This window comes from Ambystoma mexicanum, chromosome 5p, assembly GCF_040938575.1.
Source record: "Ambystoma mexicanum isolate Mex_15411 chromosome 5p, UKY_AmexF1_1, whole genome shotgun sequence".
Taxonomy (NCBI): Eukaryota; Metazoa; Chordata; class Amphibia; order Caudata; family Ambystomatidae; genus Ambystoma; species Ambystoma mexicanum.
In genome coordinates, this window is record NC_090930.1 from 1,334,311,324 (window position 1) to 1,334,332,093 (window position 20,770).

Consider the following 20,770-nt stretch of genomic DNA (forward strand, 5'->3'; position numbering starts at 1 on the left):
GTAACAAAATGTAGATGTTTGGCAGAGCGCTCTTGGTTTTTGCAGAGTTCTCTGCTTAGCCTATTTTGGTTTTTGAATAAATTTACTTTTTACCTTCACCTACACTTGGTCTTGGTCTCATTCCCTTCTGGGGTGTGTCCATTATTGACTCTCATTGGGGAGTGTTGTATTGCATTTTTGGGGACGCTCACTTTCAAAAAAAAAAATATATATATATATATATATTATATACAGCGTCTTGTTCACCTCATCCGCTCCCATGTCCTCCGTTGCTACTTCTATGCCGACGACACTCAGATTATTGCTTAGCTCAACCTTACTCATCCTGAAGTGTCATTGCGCATTAAGGAGTGCTTGGCAGCTGTGGACTGTTGGAGGAGTAGAAACTGGCTTGAACTGAATGGAGACAAGACAGGGGGAGAGGGGGTTCTGGTGGTGGGAACCCTGTCTATTTCTTGTGGACTCCTCATTTTTGCCATCTGCTTTGGATTCCTTTCCTACACCGGTGACGGTGGTTAAAGATCTGAGCTTGAAGATTCCTGCCTCACTCACTATGGGGGCCTGGGTCAGCACGATATGTCAGGCTGGCCACTTCCGTCTGAAGGTCCCCTGTAGAGTGTTGCCTTATATTCCGACACATCTTCGTGCTCTGGTCGTTGCTTCTTTCATTTTAAGTCGCATCGCATATTGTAACTCACATTTTCTGAAACAACCCCTTGAGTTTATGCCAGGTTACAGCTTCTCCAAAATCTGGCAGCTCCGGTTACAACTGGCACTCCTTAAGCTCCCATAGCAAAAATGGTCCAACTCAAGCCCTTATTAATTGCTCACCAGGCTTTTTTTTTAGCCAAGATATAAATATAATGAAAAGGTAAAAACAACAACTGACAACTTTGAGAATTGTGTAAACAGTACAAATGCAGGAACCGAAAAGTAAAAACGAAATGTATTATTTAAACTTTTGTTTTCTGACGAAACATAAGTAGTTTTTCAAATGCTTTATGTAATTTTTTGTATTGTAGTAAGGGTGAGCTCCAACCTGCTAAATTCAGCAGCTCTTCTTTTGTACCTACCCAATTACAAAAGCATACATGCAAATGTTCTCCATTCCATTGGGGGAGATACTAGCCCAGTCCTGGAAAACATTTTGTTTAAAATAAGCATACAGTGTTAAACCAATGACCATTTGTGTGGGCCACAGCCTCAATTCACGTATCACACCCGGGATACTGCTTTCCCATTTTTGCGCTCGTACTAGTCCCCAGCATTCTCTTCTTGAATGCAGATCTTAAGAATGTGGAGACTGATAACATGTTCAGGGAGGGTGCAGCATTTCAAGGCTTGGGTGGCTAATGGAGTTGGGAAATGCACTAGGTGGCTCCAGACCGGGGCAAGCCAACGCCTCCTTGCCCGTTAGTGGGCCTTGCAAAAAACAAAAGATGTGCCTCGTCCTCACGCCCCTTGCCACACAAAGGGGACATACAAATGAGAAACAAGACCCACTCTTCCACTTGGAAGACTCGTGGGCCAGTGGGAGTATGCCTAATCGGAGGAGGTCCAAATATGCCTCCAACCTCCATACGTCCTTAAGCAGCAGGTAAGCCCTTGCTTTTTTCCCCCCTTAGGCAGTTGTCAACCATCCTACTCCATGCCCATTCTCAAAAATTATTCTTAGCTGCCGCCTTATAGGCACTACCCAGCTTAGTAGGGTCGCTCCAAAGATCCCCCAGTCCAATGTTAAAGAGCATAGTTCTTACATGCTTGAACCACGGACGTTTCCTGCCACCTGGCATCGCAAGAACCTCCTCCAAACCCTCCCTAAACAAAGCCAAGGCTTCATTATTCCAAACGTGCAGCCAGTAAAACACTGGCTGCATCATGATGGCATATTGGATCTCGGTGAGGCCAAATTCACATGCCACTGGAGTGGATGGTGCATTGCAGGGTAGGCCCAGCAATGCTTTCAGAAATGTGTTCTATGCAGTCTGAATTGTAGTGCAATCATTTCCTCCCCATATGTCAGCACCATATGTTACCCCTGGGATTACCTTGGCCTGGTAAATCATTAGGGGCACCGGTAGAGCCTCGCCCTCCTGTCTCATCACCAGATTTCTAATGAGGCCACACTGACACAGGTGCGAAGTGAGCACCTTGCCATCTGATCCTGCCATTTCAGGTTGTTCGAAAAGATCAGCCCAAGGCATGTGTAGGAGTCCACAGACTCCAGGGGCTGACCATTCGGGTTGAAATTCGCCTGTACTCAGGCCTTTTTCCCAGCACCACCCACCTGCATGGTTTTAGTTTTGGAAAAGTTGATTCTAAGGCCCTTTGCAGAGCAGAGCTTATAAAAGACATCCAATTGGTTTTGCAGGCCAACCCGAGTCTTGGACAGCAAAACTGCATCATCCGCAAACAGCAGTAGGCTCCATTTTCTATTGGCCACGATTGGGGCATCTCTCGCAGCTTCCAAAAATCCAGGAACTAGACTATTGATGTATAACAGAAATAGCAGAGGCGCCAAAAAGCAGCCCTCCCTAACCCCTACATCAATAGATACGGGATTAATTAGCTCTCCAGACGACCCCCAGCTTATCCGTGTCAAATTCCCAGAATATAATGTCGTGATAGCATTACCCAGGGATGATGGAATGCCTAAACCCTCCAACACAGCCCAAATACAGTCCCTTGGGACTGTGTTGAAGGCCGACTGTAGGTCCACAAATGCCAGATGTAAACATTGTGAGTTGAGAAGCACGTATTTCCGGCATAGGAGGTCCAGCCTCATGGCCTGATGTACCATGGAAATCCCTGCTCTAAATCTCGCTTGTACATCAAAAAGGGATACCTTCCTTGGCAACCCAATCCTCCAGGCGGTGCAAAAGCACCCTGGAGTAGAGTTTTGCCACTGAATCGATCAGTGAAATTAGCCTGTAGTTGCTTTGGGAGTCCCGGTTGCTGTTCTTCTGTATTGGGAGAATGATTGCCTCCCTCCAGCTGTCCGGTGGGTGAATGCTGAAGAAAATATTGTTAAATAAATTTAGTTAAAAAAAGGGATCCAAAGCATGGGTTCATTTTTAAAAAGATCAATGGGAATACAGTCTGGGCCAGGGGCCTTACCCTTTTTTGCTTCAGACAGAACCTGTGCGACTTCAAGAATTGAAAACGCATCAATCCTAACTTCATTGGTGGCAAAAAGGATACCCGAACCTGCCCAGACAACTCCCTAACGCCCTGCTCAGACCGCCCCTCAGTATACAGGTCGGTAAAGTGGTCATGCCAGGCCTCCGAGGTAATATTGCTTATCACACCAGACTGCTCATTTTTGAGGTTTTTTTCCACCAAATGGCTACATTCTTTAGAGTGGTTTGACTCGGCAGCCCTTGGAAGAGCCAACCACGTGCATTTGCCCTGTTCCCTTTTTTTTCCAATAAGCAACATTTTAAAATCATTCCTACGTTTTTTAATCGCCCGGGGGAATAACACGGTTCCTCCAACTGGCAGTTGAAATCACCTACCAACCACGAACAACTGGAAGTTGGAAGAGGGAGCCATGGACAGGAAAAGCTTGGTCAAGGCTGACTCCATGTGGTTAATGGCACTCTGGTTTTGCCTCAGATATACATTCAGGAAAGCAACAAACAAACCATTCCCAGAGCTGCACACCACACAGAGAAGATCTGATGAGCCTACATCTAGAGCTTGGCATGTTGCCTTAACGCTCATATGGATCCAAATCAATAAACCGCCCTTTGGGTGTTCCCTCGCCGATCTGACTGCTGGTAAAAAGAAAGCCTGATAATTGGGCATGTGCACCTGAGAAAGGGACCAAGTCTCCTGTAAGCATACCACCTTGTAATCATTGATCAAGGTTAACCAGTCGGAATCAGTTGCTTTACCGGCAAGCCCATTGATATTCCATGAAAATACTGTGATCTCATCAAGTCCTCTCTGGATCCCAGGACTATCCACAGAGGGGCTGTATCTCCACCGACGCTGGGCCCGCTGTTGAAATTCTAATCGATACCTGCCCTCACTCGGATCAATTGCCGAGCACCCCATAGGATCCCCCAATAAAGAGAACCAGCGTCAAACCCCAAGAGGAGGGGTTGCCTCCATACATTGCTATACGGTGTGTCCAGCGCGCCCCTAGAGATGGCTACAATAGGAGCATTTAAAGCAACTTCCAATGCTTCTTGCGAGCAGTCCAAAAGGAGCCCACTTGCCGTTAGGTTCTGAGCTTGTGACCCTAGAGCTGAGGTTCAGGGGCCATAATTCTAAAATAGACCCCCCCCCCCTAGTCAACTGAAGCCATGCATCATGCAAGTGACAATTTTTTTAAATGGCCTCGAAACAGACCCTATTCCCCTTCACAGCCGGTGCTTCTTTACAATTCCAAAGACAAGTCCTCACATGTGGTTTACTAAAACCAAATCTGACACTGCAGCCACCACAAAACATGCAATCTGACAGAATAATATGCTACTCGTCATACCATTAACCCCCAAAATTTCTGATGGTGCTTGAACAAGTGTGCGTTTGTAGGCATTTTTGTTCCTGTGTGTTCTCCATTTAAAAGTACAAATTAGATTCATAGACCGCCACCCCACCAAGGGATCAGCGGTAAAAGCACTGCCCAGGGAAGAACCATGCCACACTCCCTCAAGGAGTACTATTTGTACCTTCCTGTGAATGTAACACCTTGGGCGATGAAGAGGGCCAGATTGGCCAGGGACAGTTAGCTCTCTCCTTTGCATCTAATTGGTTAAGAGGAGCAACTGGAAGCAGGACGTTTTTCGGGTGAGGTCAGAGGAGGAGGAAGGATGATGGATAAGATCATCAAGGCGATCTTTGGAAAAGGTGAGGTATTGGTTTGTGAGGGCAAGTAGTACTGAGTGGCGAGTGTGCGTGCATTGCTTGGAAGTGATTGGAATGTGGTTGTGGGGGAGACAGTAGTGCAGCGGGGGAGACAGTAGTGTCGAGGAGGGAGACAGTAACACTGATTAGTGAAGGAGAGGAGCAGAAGGAGTGAGATACACTGAAAGGATAGGGGAAACAAGGAGTGAAGGTGGGTAGGGTTGGATGAAGGAGAGTAGTAAGAGGACAACATCATACAGAGTGAGAAACACGTGCCCATGCTAAGAAGGTCAAATCGGGCAGCATGTCTGAAAAGCACAACCTATAATCATGGTTAGTCAACTAACAACATTGCTAGGGCAGGCCAGTCTAGGAAGACCCTGTGGGATCTCACATGGATAAGGCCTTGGCCTTTAGGGCCACCCTTTTAGTGAAGTCAAAAAGTATGGAGAACCCAGCAGTATAAAAAAACATGGGTAACAGGGATGCCTCTTGTTGGGAAGGTTTGGTGGTTTTAGATGGGATGGGACGAACGGCATAGCGCCCTGAGAAAAAGTTCCATAAAAACCCTTGAACTGTCTCTGGGGGTTGAAGTATTATTTGAGACTTGAGTGACGCTCCAATACAGCTTTATTAAAGGAGTCATGTAAAAGTGAAAATGTAAGGTTTGAATGTTTGGGTGATCTTCCAGAAGGACACAATTTAGCAGACTACAGCAGTACATTGACATGACTGGTCAGACAAATAAAGCTAAGTGAAACATGCAGAGTTTGAAATAGCTGGAAGCCGTTTAGCCCCTCCTTCTACCCTAGAAAAGCTTGGTTAGCTTTAAAGCGACCGTTATGAGCTATTTTTGGCTCCCCATGCCAACTGTTACCTTACAAACGTCCATATTTGACATTAACTGAGTGTTTGAGAATCTACAAAAAGATGTTTTAGGACATATAATATAGGGATCATACATAGTGGCCTTAAAGTGGGCATCTCATGTGGAAGTTAGATTTGAAGTGCTCTGTGTACTCGCTGCAGATACCCCAGCGGAAGCTCCTGCTTACTGGGTAATGCCTGACACCAATGAACTGGTTTTAGCTCCTGCTCTTCAAATCTCAATTTCAAACACTGTATATGAATAGGCGTCTTTCGGTCTCGCTGGAGGGAGCTTAGCCTCTGTCCAAATGAATGCGCATGCACACACATAGAAGCCTACTGATTGACAGCAGAGCTTTTCATATAACATTTTTGATGTAGCCTGGCTAGAGCACTGTGTGCGCTTCTGCAAGAAAACATTCCTGGAAAACATAACACGTAATGAAAGTCGTTTTATTTACTATGTTTAGGCTATCTGTGTGAAACCACACAGCCAGTCACTTTCAAGCTGCTCTCCAAATGGAGCTGCTAGTAGGTGAACGTACGTTTTAACAATTATTAGACTTAAAGCAATTGTATGGACAATGGAAGGTGAATGTTGAACTGGTTGTTCCCACCAGCTCAGAGGGAGAAGACTCTTGCAGCAGAAGATCTTCTCTTATCGCCGGGGAAGTGGTGAGGTCGCTGCAGCAGGGCTCCACCGGTGGTGTCGTCGTTGCAGATGGCTCAGCTTCTCCCCTCTTCAGATTTCTCAGGTCCAGAGGCGACTTCTGAAGTTCCAGTCCCAAAAGCCCTGCTTTTATGCAGAAAACCCCCCATTCAACAGCCTAGCTGTCCCTCATAAATGCTAAGTGGTGAGCCGGGCGGCTCACCACTGGGCCAATCAGAACAGAGTGCGACTTGGGTTGCTAAGGCAACGCAGTCCAGGGTGCCGATTCCCCCACCCACACATCCTGTGAATCCCAGACAGAGTGGCACCAGTTGGAGGGCTTCTGTGGAGAAGCCCGCCAAAAAGTGGAACAAAGGGCCCGACCTTGGTTGGAGTTACAGAGACGGACACATACAGCATTTTGTAAAAGAGTTCTGGCGAAAAGACCCAACCGGCGATTTTATATTAATTAAATAAACCAGCGGTATCTTTACAATGCACCAAAAAAGTGGTGCGTTTAAAATGAATGGGGAAATCCCATAGGAAATATTCCGGTGGAATATTTCGCCTGGCAACCACTGCCACCAGCCAGAACTTGACAAGGGGGGACTGGACAGTGCCCCCTTGGAAACAGACCCAGGGGCAATCTAATTAACCCCTTCCAGTACTTCCACAATATGATGGTTTGTACTGGTTCTGTTCACAATGTTGGACTAGTAAAGCCAATGGTGACTTTACATGCCCTGGGAGACAGTAGTCAGTCCCATGGTATGGAGTCTATGTTTGGGGGTCACTATGACACCCCTGTGTTACTGCACTGAGGGTGCTGTGTAACACATATACCAAAACAGATGATACCCTATAGAGTAAAAGACCCCATAGCCCATAAGCACATACCAAGTCAAAGACATACCTCAAATCATGCCTAAGAGTGGGAACAAAAGAGTTTCACTCTTAGGAGAAAAAACAAATCCCCATAAATCCAGCAAAGCTGCTGGGGGACTCACTAGGTTTGGGAAATTAGCCTTATAAGAGAATTCTCCCTAACAATGTATTAATCTATGACTGTATCAAATAGGGCGCACTCCGAAATGCATAGGCTTATAAGCTCTTACAGATGAGGCAACGGTTGGCCTTGCCTGTTTTGTAATTAAAACCTTCATTTTAATGCAAGATGATCCTGGAGTGTTTTTTAAAGTTTTTATCGCAGAACATATTATCCATACAATTGCTTTAAGTGTGATAATCCTATTAAAATGTACCAACTACTAGCAGCTCATTTGGAGAGCAGCATGAGAGTGACTGGCTGTGTGGTTTCCACTCAGTTTTTCTGTTACTATGGACTTTTGATCCTTGTGTCCTTGGATCTTTTTCACCAGCCAGCTCTTTGAATAATTGCTAACTTATGAGCGGTTATATTTTACATAAAGAAAACAAATTAGATTAAAGAAACTTAGTGGTGCCCACCTTTTTCCTTCATCATTATGCTATCTGCGTGTACATTTTCAAGCTACTTAGTGGTATGCAAGACCTATTTAAAACTACCTTTTAAGCACATTTTGGGTTAGTGTTTTCTTTTTGATTTTTTTTTTAATAGTCCGTATTTAGTTTTGATAGCCACACATTGTGCACCAATACTGTTTGCCCACAGGTAGTATGGACAATCACCATATTAAAAAGTCTCCCATCGACTACCGCCAAATGGCCTACAGTGTGGTAACAGGCTGTGACAACTTTCTTCTGCCAAATCCCAGCTAAACAATCACTCATTCCTGCCAGCTATAAACTATGTTCATGGCCTGATCCACAGTACCACAAGCACAAATTCACAATGTGAAACCATTGGATTGAGCTGCGATAACTCCTGAAACGTGCAGATCCCATGCACCTTGTTGATACGACAGGGGAAGGCGTAGCCATTTGACTCATCCTCCCAAAGTTTTAAGCCTAGTCTCTCCAATATGAATATGAATGGACAGTACATGGAAAACACACAGTCTGGGAAGGGATTTATCTTTTTTTTTTTTTTCAAATCACAGTATAAGTGCCCATTAGTGCCAAAAAATGTGTTTTTAATTTTAAAAATGTTCTTTGAATGTTTCATAAATGCAATATATTAATGAAATAATAAATATTAACCATTTTTGAATGCTACACATGTACAAATGACAGAAACTTTGATACAACCAAATACTAGAGGGGTGAAGGTAAGAGGGTTAAAAGATAGTATATGGAATTCATGAAGGTTTAGATACATTAGAATTGGGACCAAAAAGTTGAACCCCTGTAATAGGATTATAGCTAAGAAATTCGAAGAGGGAGCCCATTTTAATTCAAATCTATTTAACTGATGGTAGCAATACAGAGTTCAATTCTATGTGTAGATCGCAATACATTCCACCATTCATTTATATTATGCTCTTGGGAATCTTTCCAGTGTTTTGAAATAATCTGTCATGAGAGTACAATGAATAGGTTAAACAAATAAGTAGAATTAACATGCATTAAATTGGATGTTCCCAAAGAGTCAATTAGAACATTCTCCGATGTTGGGGGAACTCGAAATTTGAATATCTTTTGAAATATTGGCTAGATACAAGACAACAAAGAATTGACAAAACTGCATTAATAAATCAGGTGTGTAAAGAAAGGATCATATGTTTGAAGGAGGGGCCAACAGGTACCGGCTTACTGAGCAGAAAATCTAGATACACGCCTGAGTAATAAGTGCTCTATGTGTAATACAAACAATATGGACTGTTATATGAGCCAGTAATATAACATTGGATTGCATTCTTGACTGGCCTCGCCTGCTTAGGTACACAGCTGATCCAAATGCCCAACAACTTAAATTCAGAGTTTGGTACTGTGACAAGACTCAACAGAATACACAAGAAAATACGAGAAACACTTTTTCACAAGTAAGAGGTTGGGATAAAAGCCCACCAAGGTACAAGGCTTCCCTGTTACAAACGGTGCATTCCATGCCGTACTAAATAAACAAGGCTCAGGATGGGTTAAAACCATGCAGTGTTCAGACACCTTGCAGTTTTCTTACCATTGGTTTGCTTTCCTGCTCTTTCCACCACGCCTTTAAGGCTGCAGCCCTGTATAGATTGTTAAGCCGAAGTAAACGCAAAGGGCACAGCATGGGATAAACCACCTATAGGACTTAGGGTTCCATATACACAAAAAATACACAATAAATAACTTAACAGATTTCAGGATGATTTTCAAGCAAATGGGGTTACTGGACTGGGACTATACATACTGTTGTGGAAGGACCACAAATTGACAATTGAATTAGCCAGAAACCAAAGTGACAGCAAATGGATTTGGCCAGCAAAATGCGGCTTTTCATTTATTTATTTTAAAATGTTTTTATTGGAATTTATAGTGTACATTATCAGTTTGCCACTTGATTAGCCATCATTGTCATTTATGCATATACAGTAAGTGAACAAGTAGCCATTCAACAACAACAAAAGGTCTTCGAATGCTTGCATTGTTCACAGGGGCGCTCAATTCTTTGTCTAGAGAGGCCCTGGTATACAGGGCGCCGCCAGGGTTGTTGGGAGCTAGGGGGTATTAGTCCCGATTTCCCCACTTCAGTAGCCCAGCACTTAACAGTTCCAGCTATCTCAGGTGTGGGCGCAGTCCATTCATGGGGGTTTATCGCCTGGTGGGTGAAACATGTCCCGTGTTAGAGATTTCCAGGCCTCATATTCTAGCCTTAGCCATCCCATCTCCCCATACCCTGGTTTCTGCCCCAGTCCAGTGTTCCAGCTCTCTGTACCAGTTGGTGTACTGCGGGCCCCCCGCCTTTTTCCACGCCATTGCTACCTTTTGGCCAGCACACACACCATGTCCATAAATGTAATTGTGTGCCTGAATTTGCTTTTCTTGGGTAGGCTCCCAGGACACATTCCTTTGGTGTCCACTCATACCGAGCCACCCCAGCCTTTCTGCAGGCTTGTTCTATTTTGGCTCAGAAGCGTTGCATCTTCAGACACCCCCAGAACATATGCAACATTCCCGCTCCCTCCGACCCGCACCAGGGACACAGTGGAGTCGTGTAACTGTTGAATTTGGCTATCCTACTCGGTGTCATGTAGGTCCTATGTAGGACATTTAGTTGTTTGTTTATTTTATTTATAACGCGCACCTGACCCAAGGGTATCTGGGCGCTTGTGTGAAAGGTAATGGTTACATGGCACAATATATACATTTTTATACAATAGAAATACAGTTTATACCGTCAGGAAATAGTTACATGCATACATTTTTAGAGTGGTCAGTATACAAGAAAAATAAGTAGGTCATAACAGTAGGAGCAGTGGACTGTAGCATTTAGGTTTTGTTGAATATCCACGTGATAACGTGGCTTCTGAATTTGTCAACTGCTTGAATAGTTTTAATGTCCTGTGGGAGAGTGTTCCATAGCTGTGCGGCTAGTACCGGGAAGCTGGTGCCGCCAGCTCTTTTTAGATTATATCTAGGCAACGCCAGATATGGTATGTTAGAGGAACTAGTGATTCTATTGGGCAGCTTCCAAGTGAATTTGTCTGTCAGATAAGGTGGGGCTTGGCGGTTGAGAGCCTTATGAGTAAGGCAGATAGTTTTTAGGTCATTTTTTTCTTGTATGGAGAGCCACTTGTGTTGCTTTCTAGTTACTGAGATGTGCTCTCGTCTGGTTATGTTTAAAGCCGCTGTAAGCGCATTATTTGGCATAATTGCAATTTATTTGTAATGGATTTATTGGCGCCTAGTTAAAGGCTGTTGCAATAATCCAATTTGGATTGTATGAGTGCTCTAGCCAGTGTGAGGCAGCTGAGGGTTACAATAGGGGTCTACAGGCCCTGATCAGCTTGCCGGTTTAGGCAGTGGCAGAGGAGGTCATGTTTATCTGTTTGATTAGATTAGAATGGGCATCAAGGTAAAAACCTAACGTTTTTACATTTTTGGCTACGGGTATATTGTTCCCCATCAATGAGGATACTTGTGTAGTTAGGACTCAGTTTAAAAAGGTTGTTAGATGAACCGACTAGAAGTAACTCAGTGTTATCATTCAGGTACAGACCGTGTGTAGCCATCCATGCCTGAATGATGGTGTAGACTTTGTCAATCCTAGGGACATCTGTATCATAAATTCCTGATAGGAGTATCTGAGTGTCATCTGCATAATTAGTGTAGGTGACACCCAGACGGTCCAATTTGTTGAATAGTGGCTTTGTAAAAATATTGTACAAAGTGGGCGAGACGCAGGATCCTTGTGGGACTCTAGAGGTGATGGGGATAGGATCAGCCGCAGCTGAGGGTGAGAAAACACGCATAGTTCTAGTTGCAAGGAAAGATTGGATCCAAGTGACTGCTGAGCTAGAGAAATGAGCTGCTGATGATAGGTGATCACATAGTATTTTATGGTCTACCAGATCAAAAGCAGCTGATAGGTCTATGAGGAGTAAGATGGACACTTTGCCTTTGTCTTTCAGTTCGTCGATTTGGCTTTTGAGATCAACAAGGGCAGTTTCTGTTCCATGCTGAGGTCTGAAGCCAGATTGGCGGGTTCCGAGTAATTTGTTAAATTCTAGATAGTCTTTGAATTTGAAGGTAAGCAATTCTATCCAAGATTTTCAATAAGAAGGGGACTGTCGTAATCGGTCTATAATTGGTGGGTATAGCCGGGTCTAGGGTCTGTTTCTTCAGTAGTGGGAGAACCCAGGACTGTTTCAAATTACTTGGGACGGAATTACTGGCGAAGGATTGGTTACCAGACATTGGTCGAAAAAGATTGTTCGACCAGACAAATGGTCGAACCAATTTGGTCGAAAACCAAATGGTCGAATTGTTTTTTTTTTATTTTCACCCCTTTTTTTTGGGGGGGGGGGGGGTCCCCCCTCCAACCCCCCTTTTTTTAAAAAACGAAAACCCGAAAAATATATATATAAATAAAAAAAAAATTCGCCCATTTGGTTTTCGATGAAATTGCGTCGACCAAATGTCTTTCGACCAGTTTTCAGTCGACCAAATGTCTGGACACCGAAGGAGTTTATACGTTTTGTGATAAATGGGGCTAGATCTCTAGCTGCATCTTTTATAATCTGAGCGGGGCAGCTGTCACCTTTACAATTGTAAGGTTTAAGAGATGCAATGATTTTTTGAACTTCAGGTATGGAGACCTTATTAAATTTGAAGCCTGAATTGATGTATAAGGTAGAGGGTGGTGTCAGAATAGTAGGATTACAAGTGGTAAATTGTATCCTTTTGTCAGCTATTTTGGTCTGGAACCCATTACTTTTGTTAGATAGCTTGTTTTGTATGCTGGTGCACCAAGGTTTATCCTTAGTGCACGTATCTGCCGGGGGGCTGGGGTTCTCTAGTTCTCTTATGATGTTAAATAATTCTTTAGTACTGGAGCCTGCTTGGCTTATTCTGTCATTGAAAGTTTCTTTTTTAGTATGGATTATCTCATTTTCGTAGGTGGCAGTGATAGTGGCAAGATTAGTTTTATTTTTGGGAGTGTGGGTAGATTTCCAGAGTGTTTCCAATTTTCTCTTTTCTGTATGTAGTGCTTTTAGTTCAGGAGTAAACCAAGAGTTCAAATGGGCTTTTGGTTTGCTTTTGCGCAGTTTAAATGGGGCAATAGAGTGAATAGCTTTGGTCACGGACTCGTTATAAATATCGATCAGCAAGTTAGGATCATTGGTATCCGGTAGGGCATTGAGTATGGGGACTACCAAGGGTACTAGGGTCTCCTCTGTGATGTTCCGTTTATTCCTAGTGAGACAAGGAGGTGAAATAGTGGGCTTTTCCTTTCCTGGTTATTAACATTAATTTCTAGGGAGATAAGGTGGTGGTCGGACCACACTAGTGGTGTAGTCTATTAAGGTGATGTTGCAATTAAGATCTGCTACCCAATCAAGTATCCTGCCTTTCTCATGGGTGGGTTTGGTACTAAATTGGGTATAGCCTTGTTCTGTTAGTGCAGCAGCTAAAGAGGTGGCGTGTAGGTCACTCGTGTCATTACAGCCAAGGTTGAAATTGCCTAGAATGTTGTTTTGCGCCAAAGGTTTAGTAGTGTCAGGTGCTAGGGATGTAATGCCTTCTTCGAATGACCCACGGGGTCCTGGAGGCCTGCAGATAATGTGGATTGTAATATTATTGTTAGGCAAAGTTTGGACATAGACTGAGAGAAGTTCACACAATGCAAGTGAGGAGGGGCAGCTAGTCTTATATTGAAGGAAGATTTGAAGATAATGGCTATTCCTCCTCCTCAAGCATTGGGTCTGTCCGCTCTGAGGATGGAGTAGTTGTCAGGGACAGCTAGGGCAATAGAAGGGCCTGCTGCGTCATGCAGCCAGGTTTCTGTTACCGTAAGGAAGTCGAGGTTGTTATTCAATATGATGTCTGCAATCTCTGTTGCGTGAGCAACAAGGGACCTGACACTCAGTAATGCTCCTTTAGTGGGCTGCGTCCGTGTGCCCTTCATAGATGGGCTGGGACTAGTATCAACTGGGTTTTTAGTTATGATGGTGTGGGTTTCATTTTTACGCCTGGGTTTGTTATTAATGAATTCAGTGCAGGCTGTGCGGGTGGTCTTGTGGTTGTATTTAGCTAGTGAATGTCTGATAGATGGTAGTCTACTACCTAGTCTATCGTTGTGCTTAGTGGTGTCAGGAATGGTGGTGGGTGTAGCTAATGGCAGGGGGGGTCGTCTTGGGAGAAGAAGGTGTGTCATCCAGTGTAGGTGTTTCCTGTTTAGTGCTAGATGTGGAGAATGGAAATAATGTAGGTGCAATTTGTATGGGAAATGGGGGTAGTGAAGGGAGGAATGGGGAAGGGCAGGGGATTGGTTGGTGGCGCTGACATCCCAATCTGCCTAATCCTTCATCTATCTTGATGAAGTATCCTTTTGTACATGGGGTGGAGTGGGGTAGTTGGATCAACCTAAATCGGGCATTTCTTGAGACTTCCCAGGGGCACACTAGGATCCTCTCCCATTCTTTCTCTGTTATGCTAGTTCCCAGGTCTGCCTCCCACCTCTGCTTTAGCTTATCGCTTTTGGGATTGGGTCTGTCTGCCAGCAGGCTATAGAGTCTGGACACTGGCTTCCATCCATCACTCAGGTTAGGGAGTAGTGTTAGTATTGAGTCTGCCTCCGGCTCCTCTGGCCATTCCTTCCACCTCCCCCTCGCTACCTTCCTGATCTTCCGATACCATAGAGAAATTGGCCCCTAAGCTGTGGTCCTTTCTGACCCATTGATTCAAATTCCCTAAAAACACCCTCCTCATAAGCACCTCCATACCCCCCGCAAGTGTAAATGCTGTACCTTTCCCAGTGCCTTACATTTGTCAGTTCTGCTTTAATTACACAGACATCGGCTGTGATCGGGGTCTCGGTGAATAGGGGTGTACATGTCCCATCAGCTTTAGGGCCCTGCCCCCTTCTACCCAATTGTACAATCATTTGGGCGCTGTCCGTGTGTTGCAGCGGAACGCACAGTGCTTCTTTTAGACGCACTGGCGCTATTAATTGTTTCAACAGCCTTGTCTCCGATGTGGCCTCGTCTGCAAGCCATTTGGCCACAAAGCTGAGTTGTGCTGCCAAATAATATCTCTCTAGATCTGGCAGTTGGACCACGCCCTCCTTGTATGGCAACATCAGTGTGGTCAGAGACAGCCTGTGTCTGGCGGGACCCCAGAGTAGCTCTTTCAGCAACTTTTCCAGGAGGCGAAAGAAAGAGGCCGGGATATAACAGTGAACATTCTGGAAGAAGTATAGGAACCTCGGTAGAACTATCATTTTAGTAATGGCGACCCTGCCCATCACTGACAACGGGAGTTTAGACCAGAACTTCATGGATTTCCTGAGCCCTTAGACCACCAGTACTGTGTTGCCCCCATGTGTGAGTTCAGGTGTGTGCCAGACATTCACCCCAGATACCTAAACGTATGCAGCTGCCACCAGAACTCAACCTTCAAAATCCCTGACACTCACGCAAAGTTCTCCAGCACATCTAGGATCACCGGTACGTTGAGATGCGGGTCCCTCAGGTACAGTAGCACATCGTCTGCATATAAGGACACAATGTGACTCACTCCTCCCACCCTGATGCCTGCGTCAAAGAATTGTTTCCGGAGGTATATCGGTATAGGCTCTAGTCCCAGTATGTAGAGCAATGGCGATTGCAGGCAGCCCTGCCTGATGCCCCTTTGAATATCCCATGGCGCCGAGACTATACTACCAGTCTTCACCCTAGCCACCGGTGCCTCGTAGAGTATTGTGATCCATGCAATGAAGTGCTCGCCCAACCCAAAATTTTTCAGAATAGCAATCAACCATCCCCAATATATGGAATCAAATGCTTTTACAGCGTCTAAGGAGACTACTGCATACTGTTCCTGTGAATTTGTCGTCTGCGCAATGATATGTTGTAGCCTTCGTTAGTTTATTGACGTGTTTCGGCCTGGTATGAACCCGGTCTGGTCCCCATGCACTATGGTTGCTATGACTTGACAGCCGCTTGGCCAGTATGGTCGTCAGTATTTTGACGTCATAGTTTAGCATTGCTAACGGCCTGTACGAGCCGCACTCCTCTGTGGGTTTCCCAGGTTTAGGTATTGGGACCACTAATGTCTCTCTCATGCTCCTTGGCAATATTCTTTTGTTGTATGCCTCCTTAAATAACTCATGTAAAACGAGGTTTAGTTCTGGACTGTATACCTTATAAAACTCAGGGGGTAACCCGTCACTCCCGGGGGTTTTGCTAGTGGTTAATGATTTGATTGCTTCACTTATGTCCTCTACCATTAATTCTGCATCTAATATGTCCCGTTGGGTGCTATCGAGCGAGGGCAGGCCTATCTCTTCCAGCGGGTCCAGTATGTCGCCCTGGGGTATTAGCATGTCGTGGCGATACAGTTGGGAGTAGAAATCGCTGAAGGTCTTATTAATTAGCAGTTGCGATGTGTACACAGAGCCCGATTCATCTTTAATTTCAGTGGTCGGATGTCTCAGGTGGTCCCTCTTGCACAGCCACCTACTTGGTTTGTCGCCTTCCGAGTGTGCCCTGGGGGGTTTTTGCAATATAGTCGAACTTTGCTAGTCTAGACCAGGCGCTTTGGCAGCTGTCCCCGATTATTGAAAGTTCCAGCTCAGCTTCTCTGGTTATCAGAGCGCAAGCTTCCATCTGTCTAATCTTCCCTTCGCCTGCCTCTAGTTCGCTTCTCAGTGATTTTCTAATGCCCCCTGTGCTAGCAATGACTTTGCTCCCAACCACGACTTGCAGTGCCTCCCAGATTGTGTCCCAGGCCTTCACACTCCTCACATTGTTTTCTTTCCTCTATGTTACTCCAGAGGTCCTCCCTAAAGGCGCTATCCGTCAGGGCATCGAATGGCATGCGCCACAGTGGTATGGGCGGCCTAGGGCCCAGCGGTTTCCATTCAATGAGTAGTGGCGAGTGGTCTGATATTGTTCTGCCCATGTATGGTGCTGATTCTACTTGGGGCAAATGTGTCCGGTATATTAGTAAGTAATCGATTCTGGTGTATAGCCCATGGGGTGACGAGAAGAGTATTCTCTGTTCTCCAGATGGAGTTCCCTCCATACCTCCGCCAGGCCCAGGTTTCCTATTACTTTGTTGAGCAATGACGGAACCGTCCTCGCCCCCTCGAACGGCCGACTGAACCTGTCGAGGGCAAAGTCGAGAACACATTTGAAATCCCCGCCCCCAGATAAGGAGCTAATTTCACGCTCAGCTTAGTCAGGTACGCTGAGGTCCCAAAGTTAGGAAGGTAGGAGTTGACTATGCAAACCTGTAATTGTTCAATGCTTCCCCTAAGTATTGGGTATCTCCCTTCTGTGTCCACCTCCTTAGTTAATAGTCGGAAAGGCACTGTGTCACTGAACCATGTGTATACTCACTGTGCATATTTAGAGTATGTTGCTCCGAAGCTCTGTCCACCCCAATGCCTAGCTACCTTGTTGTTACTATCAGCTGTAAGGTGGGCTTCTTGCAACAGAGCGATGGCGACGCCCTTCCACTTTAGGAAGGGTTTAATCCCATTCCTTCGTATGCAAGTACCCATCCCTCTGACATTCCATGTCAGTACTTTTATATCAGCGCATTGCTACCTTGCATAACCCAATATCGCTTCCCACCTTTACTTTGCTTCCACCATGTCATCTTCCCCTCTCCGCTCCCATCTTCGTTCCCAACATTTCCCTGTTCGAATGCCTCCCCTCCCCCATCAAGTCAGTTATTATGAAGACCTTAAAACAATTCAAACTATAACAAACCGAAATTAACCAGCTGCACCCAGCATTTGCACTGGACAGGCAACGCTCAGGTGTCCCCGCTCCATCTGGCCCATCCGTGTCTTCGTGTGCGGGTCGTGTAAGTCAGCAGTAGGCCGAGCTCAGTCCTTTTGCGGGGATGTTCCCTTTGGCTCAGGCCGAGTTTCCCACCATCTCCCCAGTCCTTCGCGAGAACTGTGTCCTTGCTGTGGTAGGTTCTTATATCCGTAGTAGTGTGTCGTTTCGGGTATTCTTCCAAGGCGCCATGTCCATCAAACGTTCCCCAACTTGTCATTGTTGCTCAGGCTATGTCACTGCCTCCTCTCCTACCGCCATATTGTTGTGCTCCAGCCACATGGTTGCTGCCGCCGGGGTCTCCAAGAAGACAGCTCTCCCCTTATACAGCACTTTGAGCCGTGATGGGTACACTAACATGTATTTGAGGTTTAGCTACCGGAGCCTGGCCTTGATCGGGACAAAGTAGTTTTTTGCCCTCTGTACCGCTGGAGTGTAGTCCGGGTCTATGGCTATTCTGGCATTGTCCCTTCTTATTTCCCCCCTCCCTCTTGCGAGTAGCGCTGTATGATTTCTCTATCTTAGAAGTTCAGGATCCTTGCTGTCATCAGGCGAGGATGTGAACTGGGCGATGGCTTTTTTTATAGGGTTCTGTGGGCTCGCTCCACCACGAAGCCCTGTGATAGCCAACATGCGCCAATCTCGTGCTGTAGTAGAGTTTCCACAAAGTTCCTGGGGTTGGGGCCTTACATCCCTTCAGGGATGTCCAGGAGGCGCACATTGTTGCATCTAGAACGCCCCTTCGCATCTTCTCTTCCAAGACTTTGTTTCTCTTCTCCAGTTCCTGCACTCTGGACGGAATGTCCTTCAATGCTTCTGTGGTTTCTTGTTGCCCAGCTTCCGTGGCCGTGACATGCTCCGAGAGGTTGCGCATGTCCTGACGCATCAACTGCATGTCCGCCTTGACCTCCTCTATTTTGGGGTCTATGAAGGAGAGCTACCCAGCAATGGCCTCCAGCACCTGTTTGTCTTTGTTGGTTTCCGCCGGAGTTGCCTGATCCGAGCTAGCTTCTTTGATGTTCTGCGTCTGGTCGCGTGGTTTGGCCGCTACAAAGGATTCCATGATTGTGGAGTTGTTTTTCTTTTTAGATGGGGACATATACTCCAGCGATGTGTTAAGGTGGTGCTGGCTCTTGAGCTGACATTGCGTCTTGATGGGCCCTATTTAGATTTAAGACCAACTGACAGGTCTATGACCGAGCCCAGGCATCCGTCCGTGGAGTCCTCTTGTTTTCCCGCTGTTGTGCGTTTGACTCGATAGACAGGTGGGGATGTATGCCCAGCAGTTGCTCCTTAGTCTACTGCTCCAGCTATCGTTATGCGCCACTAAATGTCATTGTGCAGGGCAATGCACTCTTAGGTTTATGGATTCCTCGGCGTTGCTGGGGTCTATCGGCGTTGGTGGCACCCTTCTCCACCTTCGAACTCCTAGGCACAACTTAGTGTGCACCGTGGTCAAGGGCAGTGTGCCTCAGTGGGGTTCCCATTTGTGTTTGTGGATTGGCTTTTAGTGGGTCCCCAGTTTGTCAGGGGAGGATTGGGGACGGTTTTCACCAGTTCTTAACTTTGTTCGCTCCCCTCTTTCGTGGCCAGTACCTCAGGACGAGCCGTTGTGCTCCAGGGTTCCGTGTGCAACGTGTGCTGGGCAGCCTCCTTCTGTGGGGTCCACCACTGGTTGTCTAAGACAGGCCCCAGTAGGCTCCCGGTGCATTAGAGGAGCGTTATCTTCACACCCGGCCGGAGGAACAGACTCCGTTTGCCCACTTAGGTGGCTCAGTACCTCCAGACCCACCTTGATGCACGGGGGGGGGGAATCAGTAGTGCCTGCCATGGTCACCCCTCTAGCTAGTGCTTAATGGTGGTAACAGCAATCAATAGCTCACTGCCCAGGTGCAAGTGCCGTGTGCCTCAAACAACGCAGCGCTTGCCGCAGTCTCGCCTCGTAGTTGCTAGTGTCAGCGGTGTGTGGGTTAGTTACAGTTCATGTGGTTCAATTTGAGGTGCTCTTTGGTGATACCCTTATCGCGACCGATACTTTTGCTCCAAATCTACTTGGAAATTGGAATTTTTGAATTGGAGATTCTGTTTTGTTAACCTTCAGTTTGTCGCACAGGTGTATGCAAACACGGAGACCATGAGCTCCTCAACTCCGTTAGTAAAAATAGAAAACTTTTTTGGTTTTGCTTGCACCTTCCTTTGCACCAGTATTTCCTGTCTTCACATATATGACTTATATAAGACTAAAAGTGATGCGTCATTGGCACTAACATGAATATAGTTTCAGCAGACTGAGTGCACTTGTTACTCTATCTGCAATGTGGCCAAATTACATCGCAGCTGCTGGTATGCAAGTAGTCGGAAAGGAAGTGCCCAGAAAGAGCACAGGTGTGTACTATGCTATTTTTAGAATGGAGCATTTGCCAAGTGAGGCCTAGTTAGCAAGGCTCACTTTCTGGTAGAGCAAAGCTGCATCATTTTCCATTAACAAAAATCAAATGTGCCTGGCGTTGTACTCCTGTGCAAATCACAAGTGGCATTCTGTCACCTGCCTCACGTTATTTTAATACCAGAATGTAGAAGTAATGGCAACAAGCTCACTCTTACAACTAAAATGTTTAATTAATGCAGTTGAGGATGTTTTCAAATGTAAGCAATCTGCACACATTTAGACTGCCAACTAAGGTGCTAAATATACCATGTGAACACAACCTGTGGGGCGTGTGATTCATTAACATTAGCAGAGGTGCTGCTAGCGGGGGTGGGGAGGGATGAGGGGGCTATGGCCTCTGGTCTTTTGGTTGTAGCCCTGGATAGCTCAGGAGCTACAACCAAAAGGCTAGCTAGCCCCAAGTCCCGACATTGGTGTAGCCCCAGATCTTTTCCGGACCTAGCAACACCACTGAACATTAGCATATATAAAAATAATAGCAACCATGAGACCTACACACAATTACCTTTTTGTTATGGATGCATTTGAGGACGTCTCCGTCACATCAACACAACCATTAGTGTGGTGAAACCTCTTGCA

General features: G+C 45.7%; 1 protein-coding gene across 3 annotated transcripts in view; it reads right to left on the reverse strand.

The window, feature by feature from the left end:
- The window catches only part of FASTKD3 (FAST kinase domains 3), a 661,001-nt gene that overhangs the window by 525,778 nt on the left and 114,453 nt on the right, over positions 1 to 20,770 (reverse strand). The window lies entirely within an intron of this gene.